The sequence below is a fragment of the Oncorhynchus gorbuscha genome, unplaced genomic scaffold (genome assembly GCF_021184085.1).
Source record: "Oncorhynchus gorbuscha isolate QuinsamMale2020 ecotype Even-year unplaced genomic scaffold, OgorEven_v1.0 Un_scaffold_13559, whole genome shotgun sequence".
Taxonomy (NCBI): domain Eukaryota; kingdom Metazoa; phylum Chordata; class Actinopteri; order Salmoniformes; family Salmonidae; genus Oncorhynchus; species Oncorhynchus gorbuscha.
The window spans coordinates 1-5,487 of NW_025744642.1; the positions used below are offsets into that span (position 1 = coordinate 1).

Below are 5,487 nucleotides of genomic sequence, written 5' to 3' on the forward strand. Positions count from 1 at the left end.
TTGTTGTTTTGGGTCATCCCCTGGCTAGTACGTCATAATCCTTCTATTAATTGGTCTAGTAATTCTATCCTATCCTGGAACGTTTCTTGTCATGTGAAGTGTTTAATGTCTGCCATCCCTCCCATTTCTTCTGTCCCCACTTCTCAGGAGGAACCTGGCGATTTGACAGGAGTGCCGGAGGAATATATCATGATCTGCGCACGGTCTTCAGTCGGTCCCGAGCCAACTCCCTTCCTCCTCACCGGTCGTATGATTGTAGTATTGATCTCCTTCCGGGGACCACTCCTCCTCGGGGTAGACTATACTCTCTGTCGGCTCCCGAACGTAAGGCTCTCGAGGATTATTTATCTGTGTCTCTTGACGCCGGTACCTAGTGCCTTCTTCCTCTCCGGTCGGGGCGGGTTCTTTTTGTTAAGAAGAAGGACGGTACTCTGCGCCCCTGCGTGGATTATCGAGGGCTGAATGACATAACGGTTAAGAATCGTTATCCGCTTCCCCTTATGTCATCAGCCTTCGAGATTCTGCAGGGAGCCAGGTGCTTTACTAAGTTGGACCTTCGTAACGCTTACCATCTCGTGCGCATCAGAGAGAGGGGGACGAGTGGAAAACGGCGTTTAACACTCCGTTAGGGCATTTTGAGTACCGGGTTCTGCCGTTTGGTCTCGCCAATGCGCCAGCTGTTTTTCAGGCATTAGTTAATGATGTTCTGAGAGACATGCTGAACATCTTTGTTTTTGTCTATCTTGACGATATCCTGATTTTTTCACCGTCACTCGAGATTCATGTTCAGCACGTTCGACGTGTTCTACAGCGCCTATGCTCTGCAACCTATTTGGAAAATTGAGGATCAAATAGACATGATTCATATTTGTAACTCAACCCTAAAATGTGAACGAAACTTTTTTGAAATATGAAATAATGCTATTACAAATGTCCCATGGACAATACAGGCTAATTGTCTTTTGACCTTCACCTGATATATATTAGTTTAATTGAACTGAACTATGATCGCCTGTCATTTTATCTCTCGTCCTGTAGAATTTGGGCTAAATAACAGTTTCGCTGGATTTTATTAGTGAAAAAGATTTTGGTGGTGTGGTGATCAAACTGAAATCAGAGCAGTTGTCGATTCTCCCTATCGGAATACTGGGATTGAGCCAATTAACACACCTACGTACACACACACAAACACACGCACACGCTAGCGAGCATCACAATGCTGATCAGAGGCAGCAACCTCCTCCCAACACCTCCCTCTTCTTCTTCTTTCACTCACATTCAAAGACACTCCCGCTAGGACAAAACACAACAGCTCCACTTTGAGAAGGAAAGAGGACAATTCAGATATGATTATATACAGAATAACATAGATGTAAATGTGTCTATTTTCTAACTGAAACCCTTTTCGGTTATGGAGTGCGTTTTGGACATGGACTGAGTCGCTCAGATGGACCTCCGAGGCGCGAAGAAACGGCTGGCGGGGACATGGCAGGTGACATGCCTAGCTCTCCTGGATTTTGTTTGAGCTCAGAATCGCTATTCAATCCCTGAGGAACTGGAACATGTGGCTTAAATTGGAAATATAGCCGAGGATTTGGGCTTTGGTTTCTACGTAGAGAGACTGTGCGCAGGTTCAGAATAGTTTCAGGCACAAAAAAAATAAAAAATACTTTGAGACGAATTTAGAAAATTGTATTTTATTTGTAAACTAAATAATTGATGGAGAGGAGCTATGTGAACAGTCTCTCTTGCTCTTTCCATTTGCCATGGTAATCGAAAAACCTTTGGAAATATTAAGGGTTGAGGTGGATATTTTAGATGTAAACGATAGCTCTCCCAGTTTTCCGTGGAGCGAGTTTAATCAAGATATATTCGAGGTGGCGGTACATGGGTTTGGGGTCAATTTGTATTGAATTCAAAATAAAATAGACAAACCGTCACTCCAAAACTAGCGGACCAATGGAGACTCATTGTCTAGGCCTCCCTCTAAACTCCGCCCTTAACGGAAAAAAATGCCAACAACTCGCAATCGAAAAGAATGGCAGTGAAAACAAAGAAACAGACATCGAAAGCAGACATTTAGTAAATGTTTTATTTAACCTTTATTTAACGCGGCAAGTCAGTTAAGAACAAATTCTAATTTTATACATGCAGGCAAGTGCGTAGGCAAAAATGTATTCAATAGGATTGGTTGCTGGGAAAGTTTAACCGAAAAAAAAATTGCATTCGTTTTCAAATATATGTTTTTATCATTTGTCATAGAGTTTTGTTCTCGCTTTAAAATGATTTGCCTACACGTTTTGGGTTGTTTGGTTTTTGATTTCAACATTCATTTATTTCACCCGTCCTCGAAAATATAATGCTTACATTCTCAACTTTATTTTTCATGTTCACGATTTATTTTGAATTCAATACGTAGGTCGTGAAATTGACCCCATAACCGTGTCCCGCCTAGCGTTAGCAGTACGTTTGCGGAGTTGGTCCTGGAGAGCCCGTTGGACACAGAGGAGCAGAATACGCACCAAATTGTGCTGACTGCTGTGGATGGAGGCTCGCCAGAGTTCCAGGACAGCGCAGATCAATATAACAGTTATAGATGCAAATGACAACACGCCTGTGTCCCACCAGTCTTTATACAGAGTGAGCTTGTGGAAAACGCACCGAAGGACACTGTTGTGATTAAACTAAACGCATCGGATTTGGATGAGGGTCCAAACACGGAAATCACATACGCTTTCAGCGGGCATGCACCCAGTGGCTGTGCACTGTACGGTTCTGGTGATATCATAGATGTGAATGACAACCTCCCGGAGGTGATTTTGACATCAGTGTCACACCTGTCCAAGAGGACGGACCACCCGGGACTGTGATAGCTGTCATTAGTGTCATGGACAAGGAAAATGGGAACCTTGACTGTGAAATTCAGATCATGTCCCAGCTCCACTCCTCTTTTTAAGAATTATTACACTTTGGTAACTTGTGATTTCTTTGGGACCGAGAGACCATTTCTGACTACATCACTCTCACAGCGCGGGGAAATGGGCGCGTCTCCCTTGTTCACAATGACAACTATTTTAGTGCAAGTGTCAGACATGAATGACATCGCACCCCGATTCATGCAGCCATCATACATTGTATATTTGAGAGAGAATAACGCACCAGGAACCTCAATTTGTTCGGTTACTGCCCTGGATCCAGATTCGGAACAAAATGCCTATCTTACACTATTCTGGAAGGTGATATACAGAGAATGCCGGTGTCCACCTACGTCTTCATAAACTCAGACAATGGAAATATGTACGCCCAGCGTTCTTTTGACAATGATCAGCTAAAAAACGTTACAATTTTAGTCCAAGCACAAGATTCGGTTTCCCTCCCCTGAGCAACAATGTTATTGTGAATGTCTTTATTTTTGACCAAAATACGCGGTGCTTAGTAGTGTCTCTGTGCGCTATCTCGTTCACGTTTCTGATGGCTATTATCGTTTTGGCCCGGATAAGGGCATACAGGGAACTTCCATTCGAGGATGTAATTTCTCTCTTAGTGGATGCTGCGTGTTCCGATCTGAGGAGTCTACCGCTGATGTGATCAATAAGTCCAACCTGAATGTGCAGAAAACCACAGGCACCAAAGGATCCACGAACTGCGACGAGGCAAAATGCAACGGCCCCCTTTCACAGGCACACTACTTCAAGATGTGTCTGACCCAGGAATCATCAAAGAGCGATTTCATGTTCCTAAAGCCATGCATCCCAATAACTGCAACTCCACAGAAGGATAACACCAAGGGCACAGACGACATCGAGTTGGAACGCACAGGACCTCCGCAACCTGATAGTGAACAACGGAGCAATTACTCCGAACGATGTATACTGTTTCAAACTTAATCATCAGACAGACACATTTTAAAATGGCAATGCATCATTTTATTTGTGTCCTGTTTCAGTGGTTGTCATGCTTTTTCAACAAATAGAAGCATTGCAAATATAGGAGAAAACGAATGGAAAACAATGATGCATGAGTCAGAAACGCTGTAGCTATGATTAACTTATAAAGTTATCTTAGAGACCGAACAAATATTGTCAGTCATACTATTAGAATTATGCGTGAAGATTCTATATTGAAGTGGAGGAGAAGAAAATAGCCGACTATCAGGAGCGAGTGAGCAAGCATCAGGAGCGAGTGAGCAAGCATCAGGAGCGAGTGAACAAGCATCAGGAGCGAGTGAGCAAGCATCAGGAGCGAGTGAGACTGAGTTTAATCATGGGCCTAGACCTAGATAGCCTCTCCACTAATCATTTGAATATAATTGTATATTTTATCGATTTATAAGAGAGAAGTCATGAATAGTAATCCGTATAATAAGCAAAACAGCGTATTGTATAGTTTTGCTAATTACCTCAACAATCAACAATATCAATTTGTTTTTGCTAAAGAATAAACTGACGTTTCAAGGCCTTTCCGAGTTAGTAGTGCAAGACGTGGGAACTCATACATTAAAGATAAAAATAATGAATGCATCCGAATATAACTAAATTCAAGTAATTCAAGTACTACATCATAAAAACAAAATGCTGATTTGCATACATATATTTGCAATTACTGACAGGATGGTGGCTCACTTGCAACTTTAGATAATCTATACTTCCTAGGCATCCTCCATTGTGCCACAGGGGGCAATAGCTGCATACATGGGTATATTAATGAACTTGTGGTGTGTGTGCATTAATAATGCAATAATGAAACAACTGTACTGCCCGTTTTCCTATTCGTTTGTAGTACTAGTGTGTATTTCTTTTTTTCCAAAGAGCAATTTAAACTATCCATTGCATATTAAATAATGTAATGTTTCTCACAGAATAATATTTATTTTCTGGCAATTATTTGTAATTAATGTGGTCTATCATTTCTGCTGTATTGCTAACCTTACTGTTTAAATTTTTCCTCCCAAGCAAGCGAACATTGACTGGACATTTATGAACAATCGCTGAAATTCACACTGTAGGGCATGTTGCTATTGCAGAAATCACAACACTAACCAACACTTTACTATGTGATTTGTTTTGTTAGCAGACTGCAACATATCCACCCAGGAAGGAGAAGTTGGGAGTGTTGGAAGTGTAGGAGGTGTTCCAACCACGCACGTGGACTCTAAGGTACACCCAGCCCCTATCTGCACAGCGACCACCTGACTACCAGCCCAATGTCTACATCCCTGGCATGCTGTCTGGCTACTGTACACTGAAGCCTGCGCCCAGAGGAGAACTGAACTCATTTTCTACATTTGAAAGAAGAAGAGGTCCGTCTCTAGCTATGACCCAAGCTTGAGCAGAGAGAGGACAATCTGATCAACAGTGAATTTTCTAAATGAATATAGTGGGACAGACTGTGCATACAATTCAAGGTAATTTTGTGGATGCTCACTAAATATTAATATCAACAACCCATAAATTATAACCCTCTGTGTCTGTTTGTATCCATGCTGCT

General features: G+C 42.0%; 1 pseudogene; it reads left to right on the forward strand.

Moving 5' to 3' along the window:
• Window positions 1–2,455: 2,455 nt before the first annotated feature.
• LOC124016984 lies at window positions 2,456–4,245 on the forward strand (annotated as a pseudogene).
• The last annotated feature ends 1,242 nt before the right edge of the window (window positions 4,246–5,487 follow it).